Source organism: Pseudorca crassidens, chromosome 18, assembly GCF_039906515.1.
Source record: "Pseudorca crassidens isolate mPseCra1 chromosome 18, mPseCra1.hap1, whole genome shotgun sequence".
Taxonomy (NCBI): Eukaryota; Metazoa; Chordata; class Mammalia; order Artiodactyla; family Delphinidae; genus Pseudorca; species Pseudorca crassidens.
The window spans coordinates 3,787,715-3,802,351 of record NC_090313.1 but is presented as its reverse complement, the minus strand read 5'-3'; the positions used below and the strand labels follow the sequence as shown (position 1 = coordinate 3,802,351).

The window sequence follows — 14,637 nt, the reverse complement described above, 5'->3', positions numbered from 1 at the left end:
GGACATGAGAACGCAAGTCCGCATCTTTGAAAGTTCACGACTTGAAGGTTTGTATGTAGGGGACTTACTGTACTTTAATTGTAGGTTAACAAGTGGTTACAAAAATTATGTAGAGAGGCCTCTGATACCCACAGGCCAGTTTCCTCTATGGTTAGATATCACATAACCACACTGCAATATCCAAACCAGGAAATGTCCATTGCTGCAATGTGCAAGGTGCCACGTCATCATCTGTGTAGATTTCTATATAGGGCTATTCCCTCACTAGACAGATCTCTCACTGCTGTTCCCTTCTGTCACACAAAGGGCTGTGGCAGGAACAGAGATGGAGGGTAGAGGCAAGAAGGGGGCCCAGAAACTTCTCGTCTTCGTGGATACAATAGTTTTCATACAGCATGGTACCTGCTTCTGTAAGCCACAGCCCCGTGACTAAACACGTCCTGCATACTTACCCTATAAGAGAAGGAGAAGAGCCTACAACAGGCTCTTTCTGATCGCCACAGTCAGACAGTGTTACCCTGAGAGAAATGGTGGGAAGAGTGTTGACGTGGATAATAGTACCTTGATCAAGAGAAGATTCCAGGGTACCACCAGGAGAGGCAGGTGACGGTGCTGGAGGGGAGGAGATTGGTTAATGAGGCACGTAGTTGTTTTGGGTCCCCAGGCCCTGAAAGGCGTGCATACTAACATAAAACGCAAGACCAAATGACTTGTATTGTTATCTACATGTGCACCAAACCACCCGTTTGTCCAGCACCACTAAATGAAGTTTCCCCTCGTGAGAATAAGTTGTCTAGACAAGTAAAGGTGAATACACCTTTAACACCTGGTGTATTCATTAAACCGCTTAATGGAAATTTTTCTAAGCTGAAATGTGAATCTCTCTGCTTCTTAAACAATACACCTCTTACTGAAATACACGTTTCTTGTCGGCATGCTGTGTGCTGGAAAGAACATCACCCCACTGTGTTTTTCAAAGGAACTAAGTTCTGGTAGCACTTCTGCGTCCATTGAGCTGAGTTGCTAACAGCCACATAGGCTCATCAGTTCCCTTGCTCTTGAGGGTTGCTCTTTTGATCTAGAACCACCTAGAACCATCTAGAACGAACCACTCTGGGCTCCCCACCCGACCCCTGCCCTCACTAGAGCAGCTCCCCCCTTATCTTACTATTTATTTTGTGGTATTAGAGACCTGCCTGAGATTTTGTTTGAGAATAGGACATGTTGATGAGAAATATTTTGAAAACCAACAGATCAGACAATCTCTTTATGATCCTGAGAATCTCCTTTGCCCTCAGCTAGGGCTCACAGCTGGAATATCGAGGTTCTCTAGGATTTTAAAGATTTTCCCAGTAGACATTGCAGCTGCTCATCACTCTGTCTCTCCCACGTGCTGTTTGTGATTTCTGGAGGGAACAGGATTCCAGCCAAAGACGATGGCCTGGCCCTGCCCCCTCCCCCCAGACCACAGACTTTGCTCTGAGCAGCATTCCAGTTCCCTCTCTCAAGGAAGGTGAAGATCCATCCATAAACATTGAGCTTAAAATCACTGGAGATAAAGTATGAACTGCTTGAACAAACCATCAGGAAGTACCCAAGACTTGATTGTTTTGAAAAATCCCCCCCATTGGCCCAGAGTGGAATGAGGAAACACCATGGTTGATGGATAAGGAAACATAGCTGTCTCTCTGTAAAATTAACAGATTCTCAGGGGACATAACGCGCCCTCCATGGCTCCCCTCCTCCAGGACGGAGCTCTCGCTCTCTTGCATCTGTGCCTGTTCACCCAACAGCACTGTACACACCGTCGTCTGTCTCTTTATTTAAAAAAAAGATCTCAGGTGAAGCAACTAGCACCTCCTCTGGCAGCTTCATTTCCTCATTTGTTGATGCAACAGAAACAAGGCTCTGAAAGTTATAGTTTAACAGAATCCCAGGCATACATAATATTAAAAATTATATCTTCGATGTTATGAGATTAAAACTCTGGCCCACTCCCTGGATAATGGATCATATAATTATATTTCCTTTGAAACTGTTGTGTAATATTTCAGATTCTAAATAACACCCTCACCCATGGCCTAAATCAATGGGGAAGTATTAATAGCCAGGAATATCAGTGATGGAACCATCCGTAAAATCATATATAGGCAAGCTTTATTTTTGCCGGGTAAGCCTTTAATTCAGACATAGTCTTTCACTGAAAGTAAAATTATGGTACAAATGGTCAGGAAAACAAATTGTCCATGTGTGCTTTTGCTGGTCCACAGAAGAAATAGGTTAAGGGTGACAGCTTTGGATGCTCTAAGATAATTAACTTTTTAAACTCATAAATTCTTATTTTACGGCTGCCTACAGATTAATCAACATCTGTTTAAAAGCGGAATTTTGCAAACGGGCCTCATTAACATTGTAAGATTGTATATCTTTACCAAAATTCTTTCCATCCGCTTTCTAAGCCGATGACAAAACTGTTCTATGGACGGTGGGCCTTGCACTCTGCTCCACTCTGAGGCTATTAAAGGATATTTTTAAAAGTTATGTTTATCTTTTTCCTCCTCCAAAAGAGCACCTTTGGTATTATATGGTGTTATTTCGTATTTATAAATTACAAGATTATTCAGAGTTGCTTGCTGTCTATCAAAGATTAACCATCCAATCAGGGAAGACTGTGACCAAATTGGGGAGAAAAGTGATGACATTGCAATTTGGTGACAGTGGCCGTGAGACTCACCAGGCCCCCTCGCTTGTCATCGGAGCGCACTGCTCCCCGAGGTCTACCCTCTGCCCTGTTCTCCTGCGTGGCCTCCTGGTCAACCAGCTTCTCAGCCGCCTCAGGTCCCAAGGCCTGCGCTAAACCGCAGCGCCAGGCCACTCTCGCTCTCAAGCTTTGCCGGCCCACACGTGACCCCTGTGCAGACCAAGGCAGAGATGGCACCTTGGACCAGCGGTAGATGGAGATACACGTCTATGAATCTGGGGTTCCTGCAAACGCAAGAACCAAGAACAGCCCCCGAGAGAAAATGCAAGTGAGAGTTACTTTCGAGGTTAGAATGAGCTGTTGGCAAGAGCCGTCCAATGACGGACGCTCGAGAAAAAGAGAGAAAAGGCCATGTTGCGAGCCAATCCCAGGAGGGAAGAAGCACCACGGTGGCTGATGCCCGCCCCGGGTCTCCCTCTGAGCGGCGAGGCCTTCCGCGTAAGGCGCCCGTCCCCAGCCACTCCTCCACGCCCCGGGAGAGGGAGCCCCACCCACACTCCTCTCCCTCTTCGTGGATGCCAACTTTCAGTGGATACCTGGCCCGTACCCGGCCCTGAGCTGGCCTGTCACCTGGGCCGCCACCTGCACAGTCTCCTGCCAGCCTCACCACCATCTCACAGAGAAGCGGAGCCCCTCATCCGCCTTCACAGAGGCAGAGACTCAGAATGTAAGTAACGCGTCTGTGCTCACATGACTCCAAATCCGTGTCAGAACCAGTGAAAACCCAATGGCTGCCTGACAGCAGAACAGCCTGCCCCCTTCTGAGCTCAGAAACTGAGGCTTCCTTGGTCCTCAGGCCGAATCTTCTGGTCGCCAGCTGCCATCAGAGACTTGAGCCACCCCGTGCCCGCCTTTGAACGCAGAGGAAGTCTAAATACCCTTCTTCATAGTGTTTATTCAGATAACCTCTGCGTCTCAACAATTCTCAGCCATTAGTTAAGTTGTATGCCTTCACAGGCATCAAAACATTCATAAAAAATTATGGACTTAATTTCCCACTTTGACCATTGGATAAAAAACATGTGAAATTCTAACATTTTTTGCATTCAAATGTACTCTTCTTAGGGGCAGGACAGGAATAAAGACGCAGACGTAGAGAATGGACTTGAGGACACAGGGAGGGGGAAGGGGAAGCTGGGACGAAGTGAGAGAGTGGCATGGACATACATACACTACCACATGTAAAATAGATAGCTAGTGGGAAGCAGCCGCATAGCACAGGGAGATCAGCTTGGTGCTTTGTGTCCACCTAGAGGGGTGGGATAGGGAGGGTGGGAGGGAGATGTGAGAGGGAGGGGATATGGGGATATATGTATACATATAGCTGATTCACTTTGTTATACAGCAGAAGCTAACACAGCATTGTAAAGCAATTATACTCCAATACAGATGTTATAAAACAATGTACTCTTCTTTCTAGATGTTAATGATTACGAGCAGACGAACCTGGGTCCAAGTGTAACCTGAACAACAAAAGACCCGCCGCAGCTCCCTGTGGCTCGTTGTCTGAAGCGCTGAGTCCGTTAACCGGCTTTGATTTGCAGTCACCTTACACACTCAGACCCTTACAAGGTACTGAAAATATTTGTTCTTATGTGCTTGGACAAGTTTCTTCCTTTTTTTTTTTTTTTGTTGTGCAATGGTATGACTATATTTATTGTGCCTGGGAGGCAAGGTGAGGGAGAAATCTCAACAGACAGAAGGTGGGAAAAGTCTGGAGTCCCCTGTAAACGTCAGGAAGGTCCCTGCTGGACCCGTCACAGAATATGAGAGGAGGCCAATAGATCATTCCCTTTGTTTCTCCCCTGGGCTTCCTGAGCTTCTCGAAGTTCTTCAGGATGCTGTCGTAGAACACAGTATAAGCCTCGCAGATCTCCATGACCGTCAGCCGGATATCCCAGGACTCTGCCTCATCCAGCTGGTGCCCCCGTCACCGATAATCACCCACGTGGGGCTGCTCAGCTGCTGTGGTCACGGCGTCAGAGCACTCAGAGCAATATTCGGAGGGCTGAGTGTGGAAGCCTTCTGGCTTGCTGTGGAGGGTGGTCATTGCTCAAACACCTCCTCCTGGACAGCCATGCCTAATTTTTCCCATCCTCAATCCGAGGGATCTGCAGCTGCAACCAGGTGGTGACCAGGTTGAGCTTCTCGGTGACATCCTTGCTGTCAGGCTTCAGGCGCTGCAGGAGGACCTTCTTGTTGCAGTTCGCGGGGCCACAAAGAGCACCTCTGTCGTCATCTTCCTCTTTCTTCTTTTCCTCCTCGTATTCCTTCTCCTGCTGTTTCTTCCGCTGCTCCTTTTCTTTCTCCTTGAGTGGATCAGGCCCTGGGATGTCCAGGGGGCCTTCAGATGGTTCAGGTTGGCTTCATTGACAGCTGGTTCCTTTAAAAATGCATCCAACTCAGAAATCTTCTTGGAGAAATAGCTCCCGAGCGGATCTCTGTCTTACCACATACATGGGTCTTCACGGAACACAGCCACCTTGGCTTGGGCTTCGGGCAAGACCCTGAGCGTGGCCATGGCCGGGGCGGGGGTCTAGCGCCGCCCGCGGAGTCAGGACTGGGCACGGGGAAGGGAAAGCGAAAGCAGCACTCGCTCTCCTTCCCGCGTGGCCCTCCTGGGGAGTCGGGGTTCTGGAGGAGGCCGGGGGGCGCAGACGGGAGAGAGGCTAGGAGTCGAGAGACCCGTGTCCGGCGCCTTGGCACCCCGCCTCCCCGGCGCCGCCCGTCTTTCGACTCGGACACGTTTATTTCAATCACAGTGTAGTATTGAAGTAAAGATGGAAGGAATTCCATTTGCCATTTTGGAATCTTGTTTCAAAGACTTGGAGGAAATTAGAATTCCAACATGATGAAAAGTTAACGTGTGTATCCCAAACGGTACATATCGTGTGAAACTTGGAACGGGAGAGAGAGCGCGCTATAACTGCATAATTAAATGTACTCCTCAGAAACTCACTTTCAAACTACAGGCAATGTTTCAATTTCACCAACGTTTTGGTCTTGTTCAGGGAGGGGAGCACAGGCCTCTGGAAATGCAATTCTAATCCTAGGCTTTCTGGAATCCTCTATCATCTGAACCTATAACCGGTCTTTACTTTGCTGTGCTTTGCTCATGGGACCACGTGAAGTTAATGCCAAAAGGAATGTAGCGTTTCATTAAAAACTGTGTTAAGCTGTCACTCTAGTATATGAGTAAAATCCTTCAAGAAGCATAAAATGCAAAGGCTAAAGAGACCTCAAAGTCCACTTCACTCACTCACCTCATGTTATAGGCAGAAACTGAAGCTGGGAGACATGGGCTCGTTCAAGGGGGTGCGGCCGACTTATCTCGTTGCTGATGCGGTGCCAGATGGTGGGGAAGCGTGGGATTGGATGGGATCTGGAGACCCAGGTGTGGGTTATAACTCTTGCCACTTCCTGGCTCTTGGCTATTACCTCCCTGGGTCTCAGCGTTCTCATCTGTGTAATGAAGATGTGATTTATTCTACAGACATTAAACAGAAAGCTGTATGTAAAATGCCAGGTTTATGGAGTAGACACATGGAAGGGTTCTTTTTTCCTTTTAGGAAACGTTATTTCTAAAAGCATCTCGAGCTGGCAGACGTGATGGGACGGTCTACCTCACGTCAGTCTTGCGTCATCCTATTCCACTGATCAGCTGTATCGTTTGGTGCGGCCCTTCCTTGGGCAACCCTAGGTGCTGTTACATAGGGTCACCGCGGAAGGCATGATATTCCACGATAAGACCCAGTGATTGTTCCTGGAGGGCTGATCTCCTAGATGTACCCGAACGTATGAGCTCCCCAAATGACACTCCTTCTGGGCCCATGGGTTGAAGATGTATATGGCTTCTCCTGCTTGTTGAAGACTTATTAGTTTAGAATGCTCTCGTCCTTCCCAGATCCAGCTTCGCAACCTTTAATACCGATGACCTCCCACCTGCCATAAACCTAGAGTTTCAGTGGAGGTTTCCAGTACCCCTGGAGAGTAGCAGAATCTTCTGGTCTTTCTGTGAATTAAGGGCTCCTCACTCTCTAGATATTCAAGGAAATGAAGAGCTTAAGTTTCCAAAATGCCAAAGATTTTTAAAACTTTTCTCCCCCTTGTTACAAGGAAATTTCTGTTCATCACAGAAAACTCCCCAATGCAGAGAAACATACAGAAGAAAATGAAAATCATCCCTATGCACCAACCAGAGATGATTTTCCCAAATTTTTTCACATTTGGGATCATAATGTAATAGAGGTTCTAACACACTTTCTTATTTTATATACGACGTAAGGCCAGCTTTTTCTATTGTCATTAAATATTCTTCTACGATACCTTCCCTTAGTGGCTGTAGCATAACATATCCGTGTTTGGCAGGGCAGACACTAAAATAAAAGACATTTTCATGAGCAATCAAAGGAAAAATGAGTACCCTGGTCTTGAATGGATTAACTATACTGTGGATCAATTAACCTGAGCAACCAGTTTTTGATATATCATGAAATTTGGGGCAGGGATGACGTGCAATATTTCCGTTAAGTTTCAAATAATATCTGTTACGTAACTTGATAGTACAATAGGCTAATATATAACTCAATCTAAAAAAGGCAGCCTCTTTTTATAATTAAGCAAACCAATAGAACAAAGGCACAGGAAGTACTTTAAAAATATATAATTATGGAAGACAAGAGCCATTTCAGAGAAAACAGGAAGAGTGTGCAGGCATGATTAGCCTAAGCGTGGAGACAAGAAAGCCACCATGATGTGTGAGGTCTACTTCCTGTGGTCCAGGAATTGGTGCTTAGCTGGGGGCGATGGGGTGGTGAGAGCAGGGATGGGGGCCACAAGCTGGAAGTCAGCATCCCCATCCTGCTGAATGACTCCCGGGCTCTTGTTCATCTCAAATACTTTTTTTTTTTAATTGAAGTATAGTTGATTTACAATGTTGTGTTCACAGAGCACCGGGCTGAGCTCCCTGCACTATACAGCAGGTCCCCACTAGCTTTCTATTTTACACATGGTGGTGTATTTATGTCAAACCTAATCTCCCAGTTCGTCCCACCCTCCCCTTCCCCCCCCCCCGTGTCCACACGGCCATTCTCTACATCTACGTCTCTATTCCTGCCCTACACATAGGTTCATCTGTACCATTTTTCTAGACCTAGATGGGGGGAGGGTGGTGGAGAGGTCCAAGAGGGAGGGGATATAGGTATACATACAGCTGATTCACTTCATTGTACAGCAGAAACTAACACAACATTGTAAAGCAATTTTACTCCAATAAAAAAAAATAGAAAAAAACAATGTTGTGTTAATTTCTGCTGTACAGCAAAGGGATTCGTCGTACATATATATGCATTATTTTTTTAATATTCTTTTCCATTATCACAGGATACTGAATATAGTTTTCTGTGCTACACAGCAGGATCTTGTTGTTTATCCATGTTTGATGAATAGCTGGCATGTGGCAGGCACCTTGCCAGCCTTGGGGACACAGAGTTGCAGGGCTGACCTCTGCTCTCCAGGACTCAGCTGTGGTGGGACAGGCAGGAAACAGACCCCACGTGACATCGCCATCCTGGATGAAGGGTTTGGGACTCGCAGGGGGCTTTCGGGGTAGGGATGTTCTCCCAGAGGTATGATCTGAACTGACACACAGAATGAGCTGCACAGCTGGACGAGCAGGAGGATGGCCAGCACCCATCTGAGTGCCAGAGGAGGATGGAGGACGGCACCAACCCCGAGTCTGGTCGTCAGGATCCCCTTGCCACCCTCCCTGTGGCTCAGCCGTCCTCTTAGCCCCCGTCCTCCCCCAAAACGTTCACAGTCACCATTCAGGAAGGGCTCGCGGAGGCGGAGAATGGGACTCAGCTGACACCTGAGGGCCGATCTGGGTTGCACACACACCTGTTTGCAAATCTGGTCTAAACCCTCTCACTTAGAACAATTGCATGTTCCATTCGCTTCACTCTTTACTCTGAGAAAAGTCCCTGCTGATCTGGGTGGTGACGTCAGTGCTACAGCCACCCTGCAGCTGTAACTTGAGAGGCGCGACTGGCTGGGGCCCCTGCGGCCCCGGAGTCACAGGCGTGTGAGACGCCAGCCCTGCGGCTCCCCACGCTGTGGGATTTCTTTCTGAATGTTGCTATAGAACCAGCACAGATAAAACACCTTCAGCAACAAGAGCCCACGCAGTTTACAGACAAAATAGTACCTTAGTGACACCAAGACTGGCTCACGAAGACACACAGCAAAATAGAGCTTCTCTTCTTCACAATTTTGAAACTGATTGAAAAGTTTGAAATTGGAAAGCTTGTATTTTAAAATAACAGGGTATTTTTTTGGTTGGTGTTGGTGGTGGCTTTTTTGTCTTGGAGACACTGTTTAGACCTGCCCTCTACCGACACTTTTGCTTGGAGTTGCTGCCAACCATCAACTCACCCCCAGCATCGATGACACGTATTCTTTCTCAGCTGTGTTCGCACTCCGGCCACGTGGCAAAGCCACTGACTACCTATCTAGGGCTGCACTGGGAACCACTGATCTGCAGGCTCTCTTCTGGGAAATGGGGGGATGTCACGCGCCCCGCAAAGTCTCCGCACCTGTGCTCTTTGCCAGATAACTCAGGAATGGGGGTGGATTCTGAGAACAGTCGGGGTCGTGTATGTACATGGCAATCTGCTGGTTTATCTCAGAACAGAGGATTTGTGCCCTTGATGTGATAAATACAATGTTGCTTAGGTCGGAGGCACCCAAATGAGGTGATAGCTCGCCAAGATTCCTCTGCTCTTCTCGCCTTGCTTCCAAGAAATAGCTCTGTGGAGGAGGGACCAGACTTAGCCCTCGGGGCTTCCGTTCCTCAGCTTTAGAAAGGATGAAGGCTTCCAGAGATCCCTCCTGGCTGTGATACTATGTGATGAGATGAGTTAGAGCTGTTAGATGCTATTATGAATGGGTATACTGGTCCACAGGCCTACTCTGCAACGTAACTGCCCCAAAGGGCTTTGGAAATGGTCCCTTGAAGAATAATCCATGGAAGATCCCTGGAGTGACATAAGTACTACCGGCGTGTGAAGCAGGGTCCTCGCCCGCTGTGCCCCCGGGTGCTGCTGAGATGTCCAAGCTTAGCTGGGGACCGGGTGCACTGAGAGAGCGCCACCTGGCGTCCTGAGGGCTGCAGGGGGGCGTCTGCGGGCCGGCCTGGCAGTGTCTGCGGCGGGAGAGCTTCCCCTCTTCCCCCGCCCCTGGGTCTGGCTACTTCCTGCTGAGCCTTCAGGCGTGGCCGTAGACATCCCTCTTGCAAAACACTTTTTCTGCATAGCACTTACCACGTTGCTGGACTCATCCTTTCTGCCGAGTCTCTTGGGGGTAGATCTGTTCCCCACTACGTCCGTCCCCTGCCTGGTACAGAGTTCGGCCCCTAGAGGACGGCCCGTGGCCTAGGGACCGGTCAGTGTCAGCCCTAGGTTCCGCCCGCTGGGGCGCTGGCTGAGGGGCACAGTCCAGGCACCCCCCCGGCAGGACCCCACGGCCACGGAGGACGCGGGACACACTGTTACCAAACGCCTGTGATTCGCTCTCATCCTGGGACGAGTCATCTCGAGGGAAAGAGAAACAGCCCCTGCTCCACTCGGCCCTGGGAACTGGGCAGAAACTGTTGGTTTTTCACTCCAGTCCCTGAACTCCTGGTGGAGTCGGGGCTGGAAGCTTCCGAAGTGGGCTTGGGTGCCAGCCTGGCATTCAGATTCCTTGTGGACAGAGGGCCAAGAGAGGAGTCATGGGAACAGAACTGGCATCCACTTCTCGACACTCCTGTCTCCCTGGAGAGGTTTTTCAGGGCTGCGAGGCAGGGACACGCCGAGAAAGTGAAGGGCCCAAGCATGTGGCCTCAAGCTTCCCCGTAGAATACAGTGCAGAGACGCTAAGAAATTCCAGGGCATGTCTTCACTTTAAGGAAAAACATAAATAGACTGTATTTTTAGTACAGTTTTAGAGTTATAGAAAAATTGACTGGAAAATACAGAGTTCCCATAACTAACCACCCACACCCCGGGCAGTGTCCCCTGTTAATAACATCTCGCATTGATGTGGTCCATTTGTGACAATGGACAAGCCAATGTTGAAACCTTATTATTAACTAAAGTCTATAGTTTACCTTAGGGTTCACTCATTGTGTTGTACATCCTATGGGTTTAGACAAATGTATAGTGACATGTATGCGCCATATAGTATCATATGCAGGACAGTCTCACCGCCCTAAACGTCTTCTGCCCCTCACATCCATCCCTCCTCCTCCCAAACCCCTGGGGGCCACTGATCTTTCACTGTCTCCATCGTTTTGCCTCTTCCAGGATGTCACGTAGTTGGAATCACACAGTGTGTAGCCTTTTCAGACTGGCTTCTTTCACTTAGTACAATGCATTTAAGATCCCTCCACGGAATTAACATATACACACTACTATGGATGAAATAGATAACCAACAAGGACCTGCTGTATAGCACAGGGAACTCTACTCAATATTATGCAATAACCTGTAAGAGAAAAGAATCGGAAAAAGAATATATATGTATACATATATATATGAAACTGAATTGCTGTGCTGTACACCTGAAACTTACATGATGTTGTAAATCAACTCTACTTCAATAATTTTTTTCTTTTTTTAAAGAAGTAGGGCTTCCCTGGTGGCGCAGTGGTTGAGAGTCCGCCTGCCGATGCGGGGGACGCGGGTTCGTGCCCCGGTCCGGGAAGATCCCACATGCCGTGGAGCGGCTGGGCCCGTGAGCCATGGCCGCTGAGCCTGCGTGTCTGGAGCCTGTGCTCCGGAACAGGAGAGGCCACAGCGGTGAGAAGACCGTGTACCGCAAAAAAAAAAAAAAAAAAAAAAAAAAGAAGTAAACATGAGAACTCTGGGAAAAAAAAAAAAAAATCCCTCCATGCCAGCATGCCAGTTTGTGGATTGATAGCTCATTTCTCTTAATCACCGAATAATACTCCATTGACTGAATGGACAGTCTGTTGATCTGTCTTCTCTTTTGAAAGGAAGAAAATGACAATTTTGGAGGGAGGTAGAAAGAAAATGCGTTCTTCATCCATCAGGTTGTTTTTCTTTTGTTTTTCTTCTCTACTGCCTTGTACCAAAGTAATAAAATGCTTAAATGTAATGAAACTGGAAGTTGGTGAACAGCGGGTCACTAAAGTGTAAGCTTGTACGTCCCTGTTTTGGTGGTAGGGCTGCCCCAAGGGTACATATAAATACTCCGTGACCTCACTTATTAAAAATAGAGCCGTAGGCCAGGTCCCCACTGCCCTCTCACAGGATGGCCTGGAACGCTGCCTCCACGGCTGCATTGCATTCTGCAAAAATGCTCCAGGGTACAAGTTATTCGCTGTGTTTCATTCACCACTCATCTCCCCAACTCTGCTAGACCTAAAGTTAGGCAGACACACCGAGTCCTTGACGGAATCCCCAGCACCAAGGTGTCCGGCCCGAGTCCCGGACCAGGCACACCGGCCAGACGCCTGCTAACTGATACCAAGCTTCCCTGCCTGACCTGCCAACACTGAGCCACTGGCCTTCTCCTGTCAGGTTTTCATTTCAAAATATGCAATCCTTGGTTCTGTAAAAGCCGTTTGAATGCAATGCTTTTAGTGAGTGTTACTCAGATGACTCATAGGAAAACAAAACAGATCTCAAAACACGTGCAAATTCTAGCCTGAGTGTGGTCCCCCGTCCCGTGCTTCGGAAAGAATCCAGCCTTTCCCATATTTGGGAAGGATGTGAATTATGTGTGGCGCGCGAGAGAAAACACTGGTGGCTGAGTGCCCGCCCCGGGTGACTGATGGCCGTGAAACCCAAGACAGGACAAGGGAAGCCCAGGGTGGAGAGCAGGCTGGCAGGTGGGGCTCACGACCCCCCGTGGGAACCGTAGGAAGGGGCAGCCCCTCCGATCACCTTGGATCCGCTGGGCGAGCTCACCTGCCCTGTCCCTGCCTCCGGTCCATCCTCTGTCCACCCATCTTCCCTGGGCAGCTGCACTTTCCTGAGCAGGGAGATCCTGGGTCAGCTGATATTTGACCAAAAGTTTATGCACATATGTGAGTCTAGTGCAGCACATTTTATTATTTCTGAAGAAACCACTATGTTCTGGGGCGTTCCAAGGCATGGCAGTGCTTTACACACCATCTGCCCCAAATATTTGCTCATTTGGTTTCCTTGTAACACCCTCTCTGGAAATCCTCTTACTATTATAATACCCTTTCTGGAAAATCGCCCACAGGACTTTAAACTTTGCTTACTTACTAGGTAATAAAATAAATATAACTCTTGATTATTTCTTCTCCATTTTATTTCCAGGATAAGAAAACATTTATTTCCTTAGTTAAGTCCCTTTCTTGGGGAATTCCATACTTAAAACCTTCACCGGATAGTTCAAACTTGTCTCTTTTCTGATCTAAAAGATGGAAAACTATTTTTTCTATCAATTTTCATTGCTTTTAAGAGAATCTATCAAGTTATCCTTACCAATACCTTTATTGTTTACTTTTACACAGAAAGAGCTGACTAAGTGACCAGCTTTGGTGCCAGAGCATTTAGCTGTTTTTAGAAATGCCTAGAATGAACTTTTCAGACATCCTCTTTCTTTGTTTTTCACGCCTGAAGAAAATTTGCAATTCTTCATCCAATTGGGTGGGTCCCATGGTCCTATTAGCTTCTTATTTTAAAAGGTTAAAGGAACATCACAAGTGCCAGAGTGAAGGTGGCCGTGACCATGCAATGATAAGAGTTCATTACGAGAATATCAAAATAGCTGTCCCAGGAAAGGAAGGCAGGTCTGAACGTTATTGATTCCCTGAATCCAATGACATTTCCAAACAGGAAGTACATGTCCATTGTATAAGTCAAGGCTTCGGCCCACACAGTTTTGTTTTCTTTTAATTAAGGGGGAAAATGACCTTACCCCTCTGCAGGGGTTGCCCTCCGAGCGTCTTAATTTACTACCATGAGAGCGAAGCTCATCTTTCTTTGCTGGTGCATTTCCTCCCATGATGGGTCTTTGGATAACAATTTTGGAGCGACCATATGCTCAGTGGACAATATCCACTTACTGCCGTGATTCCTTTTCTGCATGGAGTGTCTGGATAAATTCATTACGTACAGAAAGTGAGTTTTCCCAAGTATAGGAACCACAGTAATGCTATACCTCCACATTTCGAGACTAACTAAAGAGTTTTGAAATTTTCTTTCTCTTCACTGGTTTCTTCTCCACACTGGTGTTTCCGAATCCTAACATTGTTCTCATAAACAGAAACCAAACACGTGTAGAGTCAGGCTCCCTTTCACATAACCCACCTGCCCTGCCCAGGGCGGTTCACCCCGCCCAGGAATGCAGGGTCCCATTTCAGTATGTAGTTTAGGCTTTCCTTTTTATTTCAGGGAAGAGTGATTAAGGTTTAGTTTTTACCCTTTATGTCATTGCTTTCTTCTTTAGGAAATTCTGTTGTACTTATTCTGAAACTTCTTTGCCTATGGTCTAAATTTTTCCACTTTTTCTTGAATGCCTTCTTTTTGATTTTGAAGCGTTCCCTTCTTTTCACCTTCTCTGAAGGCACTGTGTATTTCTCCTGATTTACATCTCATTTTTCTAAGACGATTTTTTCTCTTCATCCCCTACTACTGGCACCGCCTCCCCAAGATGCACTAATTCTGAGTTATGTCATTCTTTACTATCTTCTGTTATTTCCTTCACCTCGTTCGGTTCATGCTGAAGTATCATGGGTTCTGTTTCTCGTAGGTTTTGTGGATGGCTGTGTCTTGCAGGCATTGGCTGTAGGAATGTCATTCTCTTCCTTACTCTGCTCTGTCTGAGGATAACATTGGGTG

General features: G+C 47.4%; 1 long non-coding RNA gene and 1 pseudogene across 1 annotated transcript in view; one reads left to right on the top strand and one right to left on the bottom strand.

Annotated features, from left to right (window-relative positions):
- Window positions 1-12,024, top strand: part of LOC137211309 (uncharacterized) — a 40,590-nt gene extending 28,566 nt beyond the window's left edge. Inside the window, exons 2-3 of the long non-coding RNA XR_010937022.1 lie at window positions 4,182-4,333; window positions 11,422-12,024. This is a non-coding gene — a long non-coding RNA (uncharacterized lncRNA). The remainder of the gene's footprint in view (window positions 1-4,181; window positions 4,334-11,421) is intronic.
- LOC137211166 (proteasome activator complex subunit 1 pseudogene) lies at window positions 4,416-5,443 on the bottom strand (annotated as a pseudogene).
- Window positions 12,025-14,637: the final 2,613 nt, after the last annotated feature.